Raw genomic sequence first — 18,488 nt, 5'->3', positions numbered from 1 at the left:
GATTTAGTATTGAGTTTGAAGTTGTTTTTGAATTTATTGGAAATGTTTAAATTTTTTAACTAATTAAATTTGGCAAGCTTGATTATCAGGATTATCGGGACATAACCAGATATTGAATAAAATTCTAGAAATTGGTCGCTGCCATAGGCTTGTGTTGGTTACTCCACTGATTTGTTCAAGTCATTCAATGACCATGGTGTAGTTAATGAGTAAATAGGTCATGGTTCAGATTTTCACAGCCAAAGTCAGTGAACAAGATCCTTGCTGTTAATGAGATACACTTTTGCCACCTACTGGTGTGATGTACAGTACAGGCATCTGAAACAATAAGTGCAGGGGTTCCTTGGGTTACGACACAGTTCCATTCCTTCGAAGGTGATGTAACCCAAATTTTTGTGTCAGTCGAAACACACCCTTTTTCTGATCTCTTTACAATGTCTAATTTCACTTCCATCGCTTTCCTCTTCACAAATGGAACACTTGCGCTTTTAACAGTTCAAAATGGCGTAGGTAAGCATTAGGGATACAACGGTACTTGGTAAAATACCGGACCGTTCGGTACACGCTGCACGGTCCGGTACGCCCTTGTGTACCGCGGTATTTCGGTTTTGCACTTCCTTTTGAAAATGGCGCTTAATGCTTATCAGGCTACTGTTAAGCAGTAAGCACCAATGAGCGAAAGCCCTCCACTAAGTTATGGTCTGTTAGTTTTTCTCTCAGAACTCGGAAATTCCGAGTTGAGTGACATCACGTCCGACAATCTCCCATTCGAGCTACCCACATCTCGGAACAAACATGGCTGCCTCCATGAACATATGGCAAGCCGTTTTAACATTTAATCGCTAGACTGGATATGTATTCAGATATCCGTAATTCAATACTTCCTAGTCAAAAAGAGCATTTCAGATATCCACAATGACATTCTCCCTATCCACAATTGCCATTTCAGATATCCACAATGTCATTCTTCCTAGGAGAAATTACGTCACTTTTGCCATTCATGTCTATTGGGCTTTCAATTTCAGATATCCACAATTACATTTCAGATATCCAGAATTAACATTCTGGATATCCGAAATTGAATTCTTGATAGGTTTGTTTCCCTGTCGTCGTCATTTCAGATATCTAGAATGGCGGTGCGACGTACATCCGGTAAAAATATATAAAAATGTAAGCCAGCTAAATTATTGATGCCATCCATACTATTGCTATGACAGTTCTCTATAAATTCCTTATTACAAATAAATTAATAACTACACAGCCTACGTTTTAATAGAAAGCTAATAACGCACGGTAAAATATAAAACGTTCTTCGTTTCGTCCGCCTCATGTTGCTGAGTATATAGTTTTTGCTGTTAATGCAGCAGAACAGAAAGTGATCAGCATGATACGTTTAGCTCATCTGCACTGTTCAGCACAAATACAGACTGCAGTGCAATTAAATCAGTATATTAGCCGGGTTTACTAGTTTTGCTCTAGTTTCATTTTTGATTTGGTCATCCAGAGGGTCTGCTGACAGACAGACAGCTAGCGCAAGTGGCGTGTTGAGAGGTTGTCAGCTGTTTGCAGTCAGTGCATGGGACGGTCATTCATTTACAAAATGCATAATTTTGACCAGAGCATGTAAGTGGAACTTATCGCTCACGGACCTGTACGCTCCTCCAGCTCCCCCCACTCACAGCCGCTTCGCTCATTATCGCCCCCCTCTCGGGTCAATTTTAATCCCGCTGTCTCCAAGAACAAAAGTTTTTGCCTTAACTTTAGCCTGGCATCAAAATAAATGAGCAGTCAAATCCACATTCAAGTAGAAATTGTTTATTTCTGGGTCAGTCATGCTTCAGACACAGGGTGTGAGCTGGTCTGGTACAGCTCCGGTATACGAAAGTGGAGCGAGGTGACGCTAATTGTGGATAGTCAATGGACCCATTTTATGTTAAAACGGCGTCCTATCTAGTCGTCAACAGATATCCACAATACAATTGTAGATATCTGCAATTGCATTGTTCCTAGGCATAATTCTAATTGTAGATATCTGAAATTGCATTTTTACTAGTCATAATATGAATTGTGGATATCTGTAATGACATTTTTACTATTCACAATGTATTTTTGGATATTCAAAATTACATTATATATATCTGGAATGTTTTTTCCTTTCGGATATCTGAAATTAAAATTATGACTACACTGTTAAAAATTGTCCCGTTAAAAAACAGTAAGTAACTGGCAGCACGGTTGCCAGCAAGTTACTGTTAAATTAACATTGTCTTGCTGTTGTTGAAATTTAGTTTGTTGCTGTTTTTGAAAATACAGCATGAAGCTGTTATTTTCTACATTAACAGTACATTGCTGTCAAAAGAATTAACAGTTAATGTTATTTTTTTTCTGTATGTTATACTGAGAAATGGACTGCTAATAAAAAAGGTGAAATTATTTTCCTAGATATTTCATTGATTTGCTAAAAAACATGTTTTAGTACAATGCACAAACATTAAAAATGTAACACAATGCAGTGTAACTTCAAAACTTGCTTTAGTATACCTTTGAAAAACAAAAGCCACTTTTAATCACAAGATATTACTAAAATTAGTGGCTGTAGCACAGCAAGTGGAATGACTAAACAAACTTAAGCTTCAGAATTAACTTTTAACTGAATAAACACAACATTCATATACAGTAACATTAGAACAAACTAAATGACTCAGAGAACTGAGTGAATAAGAATGACTGAATTACTGAATTATTAGTGAATATAAATTAAAGAAAAAATTCAATGTAGAATGAAGTGAAAATGTAGGTATTCAAGAATGAACACCTGAAAAAAATTGTACGATTAACACACTAAAGGAATGTTTTTGTCATGAGTGAAGAGTATGTGTAAGGTGTGTGTGTGTGTGGTATATCAGTGAATGAGTGGGTTCACTTATATGAAATCCCACTCGAAGTCCATTAGCTTCTTAAGTAGACTGGCAACCCGAGTGTTGACTGTTTTCTTCTTGTGGGTGACCTTCCCTGTCCGCTTTGATAGGACGTTTCCACCCTTGGTGCCAGCTTCATTATGTCCTAGACAAATGGGAATAGGTTCAACATAATTAAAACTGTTCTTGAACACGGTTTTCCTGCGCTGATCTGTTTTTAGTGTGTGGCTATTACATGCTCGTAAGAGATCATCTGCTTTCAGACTGTCCATGACATCATTAATGGAAGCCTCTGGAACCCCAAGTGCAACCAATTTCTCATTTAGTTTAAAGATTAGATGTGACTGGTTGACATCATAAACTGACTGCATGTCTTCAATGATAGTCTGAATGACTGACGATGGAAGCAATAACTTAGCCTGTAATTTCAGGTAAAAGAGAGCCAGATTCTTTAAAAACAATGTCTCATTGATATTTTCTGGACTAACCTCTAAATTCTCACTATTTCCAACTACACCAGTATGTTCTTCTGTCACCATATCACTGTCAATATTTTGAAAGCTTTCAGCTACAGTATCAAGTGATGGGGCAACAATGGAGTCACTTAGGTTTACCTCTGTTGAATTTTTATGTTTCCTTGATATGTGAGAGGTAAAGGTAGATATCACTGAAAATGATTTATCACAGTGCTTAAAGGGGCATGTCACTCTTCGTCCCTCTTTAATGTGCACTTTAAGATGGGAATAAAACTGTGTTAGTGTATCACATTTGGCACTACACAAGTCCACATGGCATGCAAGGTCTACTACAGGGTACAAATGTGATGTAGGCACCACCACACATGCATTGTGGTGTCTGTAAAGATGTGATTTCAAAGCTGCTAATTTTGTGAACTTCCTGATACAGTCCTGGATGCAACAATGAAGAAACAAGTCAGGGATATTGCTGTGAATCCTCATGTGTTTCACATAGGCTACTGGAGTAGGCTACTGCATTGTTGCCCACATAACTGACATGCAAACATGCTGACAAGTCAAAATGGTCAGTCTTTGGCCACAAAAAATACGTAACTCAAAAAATTTCAACAACAAAAAATCTCCACTAAAATAAAATGTCGATTATACCCCTATCTCACCTATGCGGTTTGACTCACGGTGAGATGCGGAGTTAGGCACCGTGAGGTGCCGCGATTGCCCGCCGACGTTCCGCTGGCGTTCCGCGAAGTTCTGTAAGGACCGCAAGCTTCCCTACTGTAGTTTATTTCGACAGATATATCTATCGATTGGTGCTACCTTATCGAAACATCCTACCTTTATTATAAACATGGGTAGATCATCTCGATGCGGTACATAACACTATCTAAACATCCTACCTTTATTATACACATGGGTAGATCGTCTCGATGGGGTACATAACACTAACTAAACATCCTACCTTTATTATACACATGGGTAGATCATCTCGATGGGGTACATAACACTAACTAAACATCCTACCTTTATTATACACATGGGTAGATCATCTCGATGGGGTAAATAACACTAACTAAACATCCTACCTTCATAATGCATATGGGTAGATCATCTCGATGGGGTAAATAACACTAACTAAACATCCTACCTTCATAATGCATATGGGTACATCAGTAACACATTTCCAAGGACTGAAATATACTGCAAAGCTGACACATTATATACAGTATAGTATAACAAAATATATATTACATACAACATTATAAAGTATGTGTAATATTTTCTATTGAACATATTAGGTGAAGCTTTTAAGGTCCATAAAGCACCTTATTTGAGGGCATTTCAAATAAAACAATAGCACATTATAGGAAGAATAAAAAGGCTTTAATTTACATACATTAATGAACAATAAAACACTCCAACAAAGACCAAAGAACAATACTTATTTATCTATACATTTTTTACAAACATATGCTATTTCAATTTTTTCATTTTATTTTGCACATTGAAAATGTGCCCAGCGACTGCACATATCACACTGCACCTGAAAAATAAAACATAACGATTAGTCTGAATATGGAAACAGTAATAATAGTGACTAATTCAATTAACTATTTGGTCCAATGCGGCCAAGCAGGTGTAGAAGCAGTTAATATGTTACTTGTTAAGTTATATTACTAGACCCCAAGAACAAAATTATGAAGAGTGAAAATGAGCATAGTAGGATATTATATTATTGTGCATGGTACATGTTGAAATATTGTTACCATTTCAATTGTGCTTTTGTTGGGATCATCTTCCAGCATGGAACAAACCAAGCAATAATCCTCTGCATTGCCTATAATCACAGTTGTTCTCATTAATATACAAGCTTTAACATGAGTCATTTGATTAATTTTCAGTATTTTGAAAAAGCAATAGTAGTGTTAGATGTAACATACTGCTGTTATTCAAAATAAGAAAATAATCTTCACTCAATATTTAATTTCCTTTCAATTATTTTATTGCTAGTATGTTAATATTTGCGGCTTCTGACAAAATAATTCTTCAAGCAAACCTAACTTAAAATTTGAAAGTGTGTTGCATCATGTTAGGTTTTCCAAAATGCAATATCAAAGATGTTAATCAGATATCATTTCAAACAAGTATTGGACCTTAGAACATTGGGATGCTCCTTTAACATTAACAGAACTTTTGCAGAACAATCCTTATGAGACTCACTGGTCAACACATCCATTAGCCCTCCTTTTGTGAGGTAGTTCTCCGCAAACTGTAAAAGAACCCTTGAATTATCTTTCCTAAACATAATGTCCTGAATATCTGTAGACTCATGACTAGTTTAACTGCTCACACGTAATACAAACAAGTAAACTAATTTAATTTAAGAACAAGACCTTAAAACTGTTACCATTACGATTTTGTAATATAGTGATTACACATTATGACATGAATCAACCCTTCAACATTTTTGAAATGTGTCTGTTTGACCAGCTTTAGTTAAAAACCTCAAATCATAAAGAAAGGCTTATACAGTCGAACTTCGTTACAACGTACCTCGGGGGAATTAAGAATTTGTACGTTATAACCATAGTACGTTGTAACCAAGTCCCTCGAAATGAATGATAGAACACAAAATGTATATAAAAAACTTTTAGAAAACACCCCTCAAGTAGACACTATGACATACAGCTTGTGTAGTTTGAAGAATATAATAGGAACTATATTCTTCAAACTAGGTTAATATCAGTTACTCATAGACAGCCGACATAACGCAAAATCCACTGCCGGCTTATCGTTCAAATCGCCTTACTGTAACCTAATGTCAAACCGAAATTATGCACCTGTATATGATTCAATTGGCTGAAATAAATTTCGATACATGTGTTAGACATCTGTCTTTTGTTAATTTCTTTCACTATATGTCACACAATTACCCCAATAACCACACAGTTTCAGAACTTAGTTCGCGTCGGCAGTATAAGGCTGCCATGTATAATTCTGAATTATTTCCACCTTGTCGGTCAGCGAAATCCGTTTCCTTTTAGCAGGCATCTTGCTTGATATGCGGCAGCATGACACCATGCAAAACCATGAAAAAACGGGGGCTGCATGCAAGGAGTCCGGCCGGTGTGGAATGCTTCGTGAGGATAGGTTCATACAGTTAGGTGTTGCTAAGCGATGTAGATGGCCGGCAACAGCCGATTCTGAATTGTGCGCGCGCTCGGAAGATGAGGCTGTACGTTGTAACGAAGGTCAATTTGCCTATTTTCCTCTGAAAATCATACGTTATATCGAAGTTTACGCTGTAAAGGTGTACGTTCTAAGCGATACCGGCAAATGGAATAATGCATTACGCGAATTCGGGACATCGAAATTTGAACGTTGTATTGGTGTAAACGTTATAAACGCGGTACGTTGTAACGAGGTTCGACTGTAATTACCTTCAATAGCAGAACTCCACAACTCTGGGAGTCTTTCTGCTTGTTGTGCTCCAATGTCTGGAACTGCCATTCACCCCCATCATCATATCCTTTAAGTCTTAGAAAGTTCCTGTTGTTCAACACAGATACAGAATACAGTCTGCTAAAAAGGAAAACTGGCAACAATTGTGAGCCAGACTCTCTTCGTAAGTTTTGTTACCTCCAGCTACGTTGAATCTTTCGATCATAGTGGCCTTCCTTTCCCTCGATCTGGATCAATGAGACGGATGACCTTCTCTGACATGGTGACAATCTAAAATGTTGCACATACACAAACAACATTAACTGTACTTTGAAATATTTTGCTCCTCTTCTACAACATAATTAAATGAAAACATGCAAAAAGAACCAAAAACAATGTACCAGAAGCATCCAGTGAACCCCAAAATTCACTGGACATAGCCAAATGTCCTCATCTGGCAGTTTCATCTGTTTGAAAGGTTTTAATGCAAGTTACTAAATGATGTATATATTACTTGCCACCTTATACATGTATTACCTTCATCCCATGTCTGTACTGTCCAGCAAATAACAAACTTGAAACCACTGCTGACAGCAGGTGTACAGGTTTCTGTTAAAAATTAACACGAGTATTAACATAAACAGAATTAACTGGCAATAAACAGCTCTCCAACTGAAAATCTTTCTTGCCTGTTGTTTCTTTATAACATGATGGAGATATGCATCAATGACCTGTATTGAATAAAAATTCAATTGAATTAATTAAAAGCATAAAACAAATTTGATTAACAGTAATAACAGTGTTTCACTCCAACCTCATCAGCAAGCCAATTAGTTCCTTGCAGTGTCCTGAAGGAAGTGTCATAGAGCTTGTATGGTCCCACAACTGCTTCCACCTGCCCATGATCTCTTGCAGCCCACAGCTTCATGACTGGAAAGAAAGAAATATATATTTGTATGTATGGTTTTAACGTAATCTGTGAACAGTTGAAGATGGCCAACGGGCTCTTATAGTCTTGAAAAGGCAATAATGTACAGGGGATGGACATGTAAGGATTGATTGACCTTTTATCCTGTTTGTATGAAACAGGCTGAGTAACCCTAATCAGAAATGATTGGGGCTAAAAGCGTTTATGAGTCTTGGAACACTATTTAGATATATTTATGTATGGAATTATTTTAGTTCATTCTAACCAAATTCATAAAGATAACATCCCTTCAAAATTTTCCTCCTTATACAAGTCAATTTAAAAAATTTGCAGTCTTAAAATTTCATTTTTCTTTATAATAATTTGTCACCTCATTAATTATGCCGAATGTTTTTCAGTTATTTAGGGTAGTTTGTACAGCCCCTGTACTTCACATTCAGCCAACAGGCCAACATCATGTACAATAAGAACCGGGGCCAAACTGGCAACAAATGACCAATTGGACAGAACAGCCAAAAGGTCAACATCATGCACAGAAAGAACTGGCGCCAAACTGGCAACAAGAACGTTCATGTTAGGACCTTCATCTTGTGTGTTTGTGGCATCTGTCTGGATCTTCAGTATTGCCTCAGCACATGATTTAACCTCTTTGGAGGCATGCAATGTTTCCTCTTTTTTGGCTGATGCAAAACAGATGACTGAAGGCCGTGAAGGAACTTGTTTTTTTTCTGAAGAAATTTCTGAAGAAGCATCCTGCTGATCAGCTTCTGTCTTCCTCACTTCAGATTCCAGGATAGAAACTGAATCTGTGCACTGGCCTCTTCTGTAGGTCTTGAGGTGGCTGGTATTGTACTTGTTTTTCAAAGTCATTCCCTCAAAATCTTTTAGGGTAACTACTTTACCACTAATGGACACAATAATGTACGGCCCTGAGAAATCTGGCTCCATTCTTCCTCCTTTTCTCCCACGTTTCCTCATGTTGAGAAGCAGAACCTCATCACCAGGACTGTACACCACATTTCTGTACTTCTTCTGGGCTTTCCTGTCATATGCATCCCTTTGTTTTTGCTGAGACTTTTCTATGTTCTCATCGGCTGTTTTTCTAACAGACTCCATTTTTTTATTTTTCTGATTTAAAAATTCTACGTAACTATCCTCCTCAGGAAGAATAATGGTGGTGAGCTACAATTAAAAGTGCAAATGTAACAATATGCTTAACAACTTAGACATTAACCATAAGAAAGTTATTTTTTAATAAAAAGAAATAAATATAAAACTAGTATGTCACGCCCGGCTCCGTACGATCCTAGTGTGTGCCACGCCCCTTCATTATCCACGTGTGCTTCCCCGATTGTGCCCAGCTGTTTCCTGTTTCTTTTGCCTTGTCCTGTGTATATGAGTTCGCGTCTCCCTCAGGTTCCCAGACTTGTTATTGTATTGTCCGTTGATGTCTCTGCTTGTCCGTCAATAAAACCCCGTTTACCTGTGAGTACGGCTCGATTCACCTACTTTCCGGTTCGCCTGCCCTCGGAACGTGACAGTACATCTGTTGCAGAAACAGTAATCTACAAATAACAGGGCCAAAAGCATGGCAAATACAACAGAACAACTACGCAACAGTTATTGTTAAACCACACACACTACTGCTAATCACTGCCTCCTGAAGTCAAGGTCACCGACAGAGTCTGAGTAACACACAAGACATACATGAACAATTTCACATCTTCAGTTCACCTAACATACAAGTCTTTAGGCTATGGGAGAAAACTGAAATACCAGGATGTAACCACTAATCATGGAAATGTCATAGGCATGCTAAGCAATGCCTCTATGAACTAGCACAACAAATAACTCCAAATAAGTTAATTATTTCATCATTTATCATCTACTTCTAATTTATATGATGTGGCATCAAATCTTCATTATTCATAATATATAATAATATAAATTTACACACAGAGCTGTAAGTAAACACTCACCGGCAAGTCAACTGGAACCTCTGAGGGGAACACTGCTTCTCTCCCATACATAAGTAGAAATGGAGAGTGCTTTGTTGTAGTGTGAATTTTGGACCTCAATGAAAAAAGTGTGGCGTCCAGAAACAAGTCCCAGTTGTTCTGCTGGTCGTTGACTAATTTCCTAAGGGCTCTAAAACGCAAGCATGATTACTAAAAAAAATTAATATTGTAAATAAATGTACCCTAGGGAACCTTCAAATAATACTTACCGTTTAATGTTGTCATTAGTTTTCTCATCCAGACCGTTTGTCTGGGGATGATAGGCTGCAGTCACACTCCTCTCAACCCCTAGCACCTGACACAGCTTCTGGTTTAGCTTAACAACAGCAAGAAAAGTAACAGTAATTATTTTATTCAGATACATAGACAGATACAGTACATAGAGAGTATTAATAATTATTACTGTGAATATAAAATAAAAGCTTACTTCATTAACAAATTCCCTGCCTTGGTCAGACAGGATTCGTTTGGGGCATCCATGCCTACAGTATATATTATGGAGCACAGATACCGTCCAACCTCTCCAGCAGATTTTGTTTTTAATGGATATGCTTCGACCCACTTTGAAAAGTAATCAGTGGCAGTCAAAATGTATTGGTGGCCTTCTGATGTTTTTGGCAATGGGCCTGTATGATCACACATGCACATATCACAGGGCCTAAATTCCAGGTGGCCTGAGACAAGGCCGAGCCTGGTACGAGAGGCACCAAAGGGGGGTTACACACATAAACACACACACACAGATAACCATGGAGGCCAGCACAGCAACTTTTATTGCCCTTGACTTGGCACACAACCCCCCTCCACATACACTCTGCCTTACATCTCACTCACCCAACAGACGAACACCCTAAAGGAAATTTCATTTAAGTTGGGCTTTTGTATACCCTGTATATTGATTTACTCATGACTACTAGTCTCAATATACAGATACGTTATGTTTGTATGTGTCCTTAGACAATCTTAGTGTTTTGTGTGCCACCCTTATAACCATGTTCACGGAGTATCACCTATTTCACCCCTTTGCTCTTGAACACATATAAATTTAAATAAATAGATTGGTATAGCTACCATTGTATATATGTTCTCATGGTATACCAGAAGAATCTGGAAAGTGAGTGTAATCAATGTGTCCTAACTTTTATAGAGTCTGCTTTGTTAAAAACCCTCCCTTCTCTTCCAACATTCCTTTGTGGTCCTTATCTGATCTTGGTGGACAGTCACCAAGTTTCTTTGTTTCTACCATGCTATGTTAAAAAAACTGAATTAAGGTGTATCTTATCCATTCTGGAGAAGATGAATTGGCACAAGCCACACCAAACAAAATATGTTGTTTCCAGATGTGCAACTTATATTGATATTACCACAAACTAACGGCCACGCCTATCTATGGATAAGATGTGCTGTTTGCAATATGAATATTCGATGTAATATCTGCACAAAGTGTAACATCTGTTGAGGTGCAACCCAAAACACCTGTATCCTATACTGATGTGAATCAGTCACATAGATAAAATAATTAATTGTTTAATCAATTAATACAGAGGGTATGAGGTATGTACTGTACCTGTGAAGCTGGTATGGCATGTTTGGTGTCAAACTGATTGTTAATCACCCCTGATTCCAAATCTGGTCAGTGATTACCATAAAAGTGGATGTATCAAAAGTTAGAACAGCTTAATGAAAATCATCAGTAAAGGGAGAATCAGTCGGGCCATAAATCTCAAAAGGACTGATACAGACCCCCTTCCGAAAGCCCGCCAAATGGATGGCCAACCATTGGGCCAGGAGTCGAATTCCTGGTCATCCCTATTCATGAACTTTACAGCATAAAATCCTGGCACCTCAGAACAAAGGCGAGCAGAACAACCGCCAGCCAGCGTAGAGAATAACCGCCAGCCCGAAGGAGAACATCAGCCCGGGAGGAGAGAAGCCCACAAGAAGCCCTCCGGTGAAGGCCCAGCTGAACAGAGAACAGCACCCAAGACAAAGCTTCACCAGGAGAGAGAATCTAAAGGGACTCCACTCCACTGCTCCAAACGCCGCGCCTTCCTGAGTGCCATCAGCTCAGCAGCTCTGCCATCAACTGCCAAGACCCCCCCCCCACTCTTCAACCAAGTAAACCAACTTCCTTTCATTCTAACAACTTAAGCTGTTCTGTTTAACCTGCTATAAGACTTTAGGGTCGTGTTTCCACAAACTATGTTTGCTTTGCAGAACAGTATTTCCCATTTAAGGTTACTCATTTAAATCTGGTCATTGCATTTTCATAATTACATCGTTTGTTTTATTCCGTTATTTCGTGTTTATTGTTTGTGTTAGGTGTAATGTCTGTCTTATGTTAGTTGTAGTGTTAGTTAGGAATAAATGCATGTCTTTTACACAACTTCAGCCTCCGCCATTGAGTACTCACACTAAGTTCCTGCCTCTGTGCGATCTTGCTACACGCTCTGAACCTCAAACTCGCCTGAAACATCGCGAGACTCTCTCTCATCGGCTGTGAGGGGAGCTTCGCTACCAATCGTTTACATTACCTGATGATGCAGCTCGCTGGACGAGCCTTCTAACCTAGGTTATAAGTGGTATTGGTAATTAGTCAATCCCGTTTAAGTCTCACATTAACAGACTTACGGGGATACTTCAATTGAGTTTGGAGGAGCCGACCATTCGGAATAACAATTGGTTAATGATCAGCATTAAATAATACTTAATTAAACTTTCATTAATTTCAAACATATTGGTGGAGAATATTAAAATTTATTTGAGCTAATAATTCCTACAGGCCCGTCAGGTCAATTCCAATAAGGTCCCAGACAGCAGACACCTTTTAGACAAGCAATTTTTCAAAATATAAATAAACAAATCATCCAAACTAACAAACATTGCTCAATAGCAAATGGATTGCTTATGTTGCTGCACAAAAGAGTCAATGAGGGTCCCAAAGTAAATTGTGAGATTTTTTTGTCTACTATTACACATTTACCTTAATACACTGGAGTGGCTGAGCAACAGTCAAAGGTTTGCCAACCTTTTGGCATTTATCGCACTCCAAAACCTTTAACATGAAAATAATCAAAGTAAAAACCATACACAATATTTTAGTTATTTAAAATAAATATTATTTTTATTTAAAAAAACAATAATATGGAAAAAACATACCCAGTTGTCAACATCCACAGACATGCCAAGCCAGTAAAATCTGGAGCACATGGCAGTGCGGGTTTTCAATACACCTGTGTGCCCGCCAATAGGAGAGGAGTGGAACTCCTTGAACAGCTCCCTTGCCTCCTTTTTGGTCTTGATGACCCTCCGACTTCCAAAGAAGAGTTACCCTTCTATATTGAAAGTAATACTTATTTAATGCCAGAATTAAATTGATAGAACATCAGATATATAGTGTTTATTATACTAACCCTTCAGAGTGAATTTGGAGGAATATCTCCTGAGGCCTTGTCTCTGAGACTTATCATACCCATCAGGGTATGATCCCGCAGACAAAAAGTTGAAAATTTCTTCCCACTTTTTTTCCATAGATTAAAAAAGCAAAATAAACAAGTTCTAATTAGCACATTAAATTAACAGTTTATTTATTACACACTATGTCAACAAAAGCAACATATTACTTGGCATGAATGGTATATACACCGTATATGTTACACCCATCCGTTTATTAAACTTATAACGTTATACCATGTCATCATTTAACATGTTGTATTTAGAAGTCGTATATCAAATTTATGGAAATGTTAACATTTATTCTATATGCATCATTTAATGCCCGAAAGAGACACAGCCTGATGCAAAGATTTCACAAGACGGTCATTACTCGTGCATGGCTACAATGGCCTGTACAAGATTAAAAGTCACACATGCAAAATATACAACTTATAAAATGTTGACAGTAAATACCTATGCCGTAAACTGTAATAAATGGATTAATGTAGTAAGGCTAAGAAAAGCATACATATTACTGAAATACAGTAACACTTACCTCAAACTTCAGCACTAGGTAGGATAGATCGACAAACAATTGGTAAGCTTCCAGAAGATTCGCGAAATTTTGGTCTGCGCATGCGTAGTAGCAGTGAGTAGATCATTTCGATGGGTAGGATGTTTCGTTAGAACACCTGTTAAAAAAATTAAGCATGTTTAAACATGTTTAATTTTTAGCGCGGAAAGATGGAAACGTACTCACAGAGCCAAAAACTCGCGGTGAATTATGATGAACCGTACTTATGGCCACCGCGCGAAACCGCGTAGGTGAGATAGGGGTATTAGCCTGCTGTACTGGACAAATTAGCACTACAATACAAACAAGCACTACACTTTTGAACAGGAATTATTCTTACTAAGTATTCAATTGTGTGACTTATTCTATCAAACTAACTTTGATTGAAGCAATCCAAAATACAGCCAACATTAAAGAAACAAAACAGCAACACTAGTACAGAAAAACTCCTCAAAATACAGTTATGTACAAATTAGAACAAGCTTACCCAAATTTACAAGCACTGTTACCGAAATAAACGTTAAGTGTCTAATATACTACATTTAAAGTATATTAGGCAATAAATGAAAAGATAGCAAGCTAAAAATAGCAAACGAGATGACGATAAATTCAGCGTGCTATTGAGACATAAATATCAATTTGTTGCTACGGTGTATAAAGGCTTACTTTGCAGACGAGTTTATAGTATATGATGTTTAATTGAACTCCTTATAATCGGGGAATATTTGAATGGGAAATCCAGCTCCATTCTATGAAGCAGTTGGCACGTTGACGTATTTTAAACTGAAATTAACGTATAAAATGTTACAATATCAGTTTCCACAATTATTTGCAATTGCAAAGGTGTATTTTGTTTAAAAGGAGCAAGGCAAATGTGCACTTACCGGTTAAGTCTCAGAATAAAGATGGATGAAAATCCACGTGTGCTCTGCAGTTTTCTGTTCCTGAAATACTGTTAAGTACTGTTTTTTTGCCTTCGTGCAGTAAATACGGTAAAATCCTGTTAAATTTTGTCTACATAATTTCACCAACCATAAAAAAACAGCAATGCACTGTTTTTGAGCATAACAGGATTATACTGTTAAAATTTTGCCGTGAATTAACAGCAATTTTTAACAGTGTAGGAAGAATGACGTTGTGGATATCTGAAATGACAATTGTGGATAGGAAGAACGTCATTGTGGATATCTGAAATGCTCTTTTTGACTAGGAAGAATTCAATTACGTATATCTGCAATACATATCCAGCGATTAGATGTCAAAACGGCCACTTATACTTCGTAAAGATTTAAAGATATCTTAAATAGAATTGTGACTAGGAGAAATAAAGTTTTAGATATCTTGAAATACATTTTCTACTAGTAAGAATGCAATTGTGGATATCTAATTGCCATTCTGACTACTGTAGTACGAATATAATTTTGACTAGGAGAAATGATATTATGTATATCTAAAATGTAATTACGGATAGGAGTGTGACTTGATTAAATGTTAAAATGGATTGCCATATGAACACGCTGCTGTGTGTTGTTGCTTTATATTTCAGCAGATTTGGAGTGAGATTTTTTTTCTGAGAGATAAAAAAGAAACACGAACTAGTCAAACCACATTAAAAGCTTTATAAAATATTTTAGTACATTCATAGCGATATTCTTCCCCCCACACACATTTACTACTACTGTAATAAATGTGGGTTCTTTAACGCAGCAGACAGCTGCAAGAAATACCCGAGCCTGTAATGATCACAACCGAAGATTTATATAGAAGGATCGACAATCTTTATTAATTCAGACACTTTTTCTGCAATTAAAAAGGGTAAAAAGAGATCATGAGGGCAGAGGTAATCAGCAATACCAGACAATTGGCTTCATTACATCACACATTAAATTAAAGCTTACACCCTCTAAGGAGGCACTGCAGACCACATAATCCCCACACACTATATAAGGCTGCACACACACCAACGAGAAGCACCATCGCTGGATGCAGTTACTCCCTCCCCATAACACACCCGCGCGTACGCACATGTAGGGTAAACATCCTTATGGGGACCGCTCATTCATTTCAATGGGAAAAATGCTAACGCTAACTATGACAACCTTAACCCCTACCCTGTATGGGAGGTATTTTCTGCAAAAAATAAAATTAAAATGAAAATGATAAAAAGAAAATACAATCTCCACTTTGCCATTTACTTCCCAAAGTCAGTGCGTAAAAATCCTGCACAAATTAAAATTAAAATGAAATAGCACTATTTGCATTTTAATTTTCCACTCATGTATGAGTCAGATGTGAAAAATTGAAAAATAAAATTAAAAACCCTTTTTGTCTTTTCATTTTCCAATTTGACTTTTCATTTCCTACTTTGGCTTTTCATTTTCAAGTTCACTACATGCAAATATATGTTAATCGGAGCGGGGCGGTGGGCGGAGCTACTGATCACTGCTGCGCTTCTCAGTGCGTTTGCCGATTCCTTTCTTCTTGTGTTTCTTGCCCGTGTCGCCCATGTCGATCAAAGTAATGGCAAAGACACACGTGGCTTAAGTTAGCTACTAGCTACAGCTTCCGATTCATTTAGCTTCTTATTCGTAGCGTCTAATTTCGGGGCTTAAGTTGGAAATACAAAATAACGTATGAATAAAAATAAACATTTTTAAAGATTTATAAAATAGAATTACTATTGAGTGTGTCCGACATCAACGTCATAAAAGAGGCGTGTTTCCGACGGGAAGTGACCATTAATGTCCAATCACTCTTATGGCTCCACCCACTCGCCCTCTCTCACACTGACGTAACTGGAGCTGAGCTCGCTGCTCGGTACACAGACGCGGAAAAAAGAAAAACAGACAAGCATGGCCAGCAATAGCGGAACAGTTGAGAGGCAGAAGTTTGAAGAAGCACCGGCTTCGTACAAATCTCCAGTATGGAATTTTTTCGGGTTCGCTGTAGAATACAACGACCAGAGTGTCAAAACAGCTAATAGAAATGCCACTGTTTGTAAACATTGCCTAACACGTGTCCCATTCGCTAATGGAAAAACTAGCAATAGGCTAAGCATCTCAAACGTAGTCATGCTGATATAAGGACAGACGAAAAGGTAACTGCAGGTAAACAAGTGTCTATCGAAAAAGCTTTTCAATTAACAAACATAACCTGCCACATCCGATAAACATATGAAAATAACCCGTGCAGTGGGAACATTCTTTGCTAAAGATTTGCAACCCTTTTCTGTTGTCGAAGATGCGGGGTTTCGCCACTTAATTAAAACGCTCGACCCACGTTATGTTGTGCCCTGCCATACACATTTCAGCGATGTTATGTAACCCCTTTCTTAACCCTAAGGATTAATTTGAGTGTGTAATCAACAGGAATCCTAGGTCCCCGGCAGTTGGATGGTGAATTAGGCCGGTATTTTCTTTACTATCTGTTTAAAAATTTAGCCGTAAGTCGATTCCTTCTGAGATTTTTTAAATAACTTGCTAGACTCAATGAAATACCGGAATACCAATTGTAAAGAGGGAAAAAACAAAGAATAGTAACAAGGATTTATTGTATTACAATAAGGTAATAGTTTTTTTCTCTTCCAACAACACGTAATAAAGCAGTAAACAAACGATAGCACCCCTTGCTGTTCCAAGAAGACAGATTTAGTACATTTCCTTGATAATATGCCAATGTTTCTATTTTGGAATACTTTAGCTGAATCAAAATAAGAGCAAACCAGTTAGAACACTATTCAGGTACTCCACTTCCCTTCAGAACTATACAAAACAAGAGACCCAGAAAACAAATATCCTTCCCAGATGCGTGTATACAAACGTGAAGTTCACACCATAACAGTATTTCGGTACTATATAGATATTAGCTACAGATTATGATCCATTCGCAGCACACGGGAGTCAGTCAAACAATTCAAAGGTTGGATCGATCGTATTCGTTGGGGCCCGTTCGTAGGTGCACATTAAGCAGACGATGAATTCCACTGTACATCCCACATGGAGAAATGAATCCACTTACTTGCTCCGATGAGTCAAATGAAACAATCAGTTATTTACCCAACACCAAGAAGACTCAGCGCTGGCAGAATCCAGCCGATCCACTTCGAAATGAAGACATGCACAATCCGTCCCGTTTTGCGGCACTTCTGACGAATTCGGGGGGTGATGATGTTTTATCAGCAGTTCTCGATCCTTGCGAACAACTGTCTCTCCAGCCGTTAGGCCTTCGCGTTCCACACACCCCCCGTCGTAACTAAGTGAAGACTCAACACCGCGAATACTAATGCGGAGAAACAAAATTAACGGCACTTAAAATAAACCTTTTTTTTTTCCCTCGGTAAAAGAAAAACCGGCCGATATCTCTGGCAGCACACACGATCTCTTTTTTTTCCAGGCCACCCCCTCCTCATCACGTGACTACGTCACGACGCAACCTCAAGCTCAACATTGATTGGCTGGCACTAGTACCCCTATACTGAATATTTAAAACAAACAAAAATTTACTTTTGGGGTTCCTACACACTCCCCTCACCAAAAATCCAGTATGTCCCCATGCTGGTTACAGAGTTATTACGCAGTACTTAGAGGGTAATCATCTGTTTACAGGGCATCAGTAGAGGCAGATTGTTACACATTTCACACAAGGCATTAGGATTACACCACCAAACATGTGAACGATTATAACCCCCAGAAACTTTTAGTA

General features: G+C 38.0%; 1 long non-coding RNA gene across 5 annotated transcripts; it reads right to left on the bottom strand.

The window, feature by feature from the left end:
• Positions 1 to 4,778: 4,778 nt before the first annotated feature.
• On the bottom strand, positions 4,779 to 13,904 carry LOC140588878 (uncharacterized). 5 transcript variants are annotated; one of them, XR_011990119.1, is made up of 13 exons: positions 13,770 to 13,904; positions 13,192 to 13,297; positions 12,938 to 13,113; positions 9,988 to 10,094; positions 7,647 to 9,908; positions 7,522 to 7,563; positions 7,370 to 7,441; positions 7,234 to 7,299; positions 7,031 to 7,123; positions 6,832 to 6,940; positions 5,612 to 5,660; positions 5,158 to 5,228; positions 4,779 to 4,934 (listed from the first exon to the last, which is right to left on the bottom strand). It is a non-coding gene; the product is annotated as an uncharacterized lncRNA (long non-coding RNA). The 5 variants fall into 5 exon arrangements; XR_011990120.1 differs by having other exon boundaries at positions 5,158 to 5,660; positions 7,647 to 7,762; positions 8,342 to 9,908; XR_011990118.1 differs by having other exon boundaries at positions 5,158 to 5,660.
• Between the last annotated feature and the right edge of the window lie 4,584 nt (positions 13,905 to 18,488).

The sequence above is a fragment of the Paramormyrops kingsleyae genome, chromosome 4 (assembly GCF_048594095.1).
Source record: "Paramormyrops kingsleyae isolate MSU_618 chromosome 4, PKINGS_0.4, whole genome shotgun sequence".
NCBI classification, from domain to species: domain Eukaryota; kingdom Metazoa; phylum Chordata; class Actinopteri; order Osteoglossiformes; family Mormyridae; genus Paramormyrops; species Paramormyrops kingsleyae.
This window is presented reverse-complemented; position numbering and strand designations above follow the sequence as displayed.